The sequence below is a fragment of the Enhydra lutris genome, unplaced genomic scaffold, assembly GCF_002288905.1.
Source record: "Enhydra lutris kenyoni isolate GAN:26980312 unplaced genomic scaffold, ASM228890v2 scaffoldscaffold22, whole genome shotgun sequence".
In the NCBI taxonomy this organism is placed as follows: Eukaryota; Metazoa; Chordata; class Mammalia; order Carnivora; family Mustelidae; genus Enhydra; species Enhydra lutris.
In genome coordinates this window covers 947,967-949,220 of record NW_019154106.1, presented here as the reverse complement: position 1 = coordinate 949,220, position 1,254 = coordinate 947,967, and positions in this window count along the sequence as shown.

Below are 1,254 nucleotides of genomic sequence, written 5' to 3'. Positions count from 1 at the left end.
GCCGAGCCGAGCCGAGCCGAGCGGCCGGGCCGAGCCGAGCCGAGCCGAGCCAAGCCGAGCTTAGCGGCCGAGCCGAGCCGAGCCGAGCCGAGCCCGAACGAGCGCAGCCGCCTGAGGCGGTGGCGGCGAGTGGCTCCTGCGCCCGCCAATCAGCAGCATCAACCAGTCAGCGGCGCCCTGGCTCCTCGCTCCGCCTTTCGGCCCGCCCCGCCGCTTGACGCTCTCGTCAGAGCTGGACTCTGTGAGGCGAGGCCGGGAGGGGCCGGGCGAGGCAGACGCTAGTGGGGCGGGGCAGGGGCGGGGCGGGGGCGGGGCGGGGCCGGGCCTGGAGGTCTCCAGCTCCGCGGTCCTCACCCCCGCCCTCCTCCCGCCGGCGCCGGGACCCCGCCCCGCCTGCAGCGCTCCCGCGGCGGAGCCGGGGTCCCGGAGGCTCCTCTCGGGTTGTTGCTGCGGCGGGGCCCCCGGCGCCCCCCGTCCCCCTGGCCCCTCCCGGCCCCGCCGCGCCGTCCGTGTTGGCCGGGATCACCGCGGTCGGAAGTCTCTCGCCCCCTCCCCTGTCCCGGGAGGGGCGGCGCCGCGGGCGGCGAGCGGCCGAGCGGTGACCTTGCGCCTCCCGCGGCCGCGCCCCGCTGGCCCCCGCTGCATTCGTCGGGGTGTCCGCGGCTACCAGCACAGCGCGGTCAAGGAACTCACCCAGAGTCACACAGCGGCGCTCCCCACTCCCCCCTTCCCCGCCCCGGCGGCTCCCGGGCCTCTGCGCGGGCGGCCTTCCGCGGCTCGGCGGCTGGGCCGGGGCTCACTGGCCCCGACGGCTCCGCAGAGGCGTCTGCAGGGGCCGCCGGACGTGGAGGCCCCGATTCTCTCTCAAAGACGCTGGCGCGGCAGAGGGTAGGGGCGGGGGACCCGGGGCCGCAGCCTCGGGGCCGCGGCCGGGCCCCCGGGCCGAGGCGCTGGTCTGCGCAGGGCGCGCCTGCGGCCGGTGTGCTGCGCGCTCCCCGCCAGGCACCGCCAGCGGCCCCCAGTCCATCGGGACCAGCCCCCGCTCCTGCCCACCCTGCGGGGAGGGCTCTGAGGACGCTGCGAACTCCCGGACCTTTCCAGCGCCCGCCGGGGCTGGGGGGCCGGCGGGGCTGTTCCCACGCTCCCTCCCCTTTCCCAGCTCGGCCGGGGGACACCGCGCTTCGCGCTCTGCCCCGCTAGGCTGCGCGCGAACCAGGTTCTGTGCTAAGTGCCTGGGCCTGGAAAGGTGTGCAG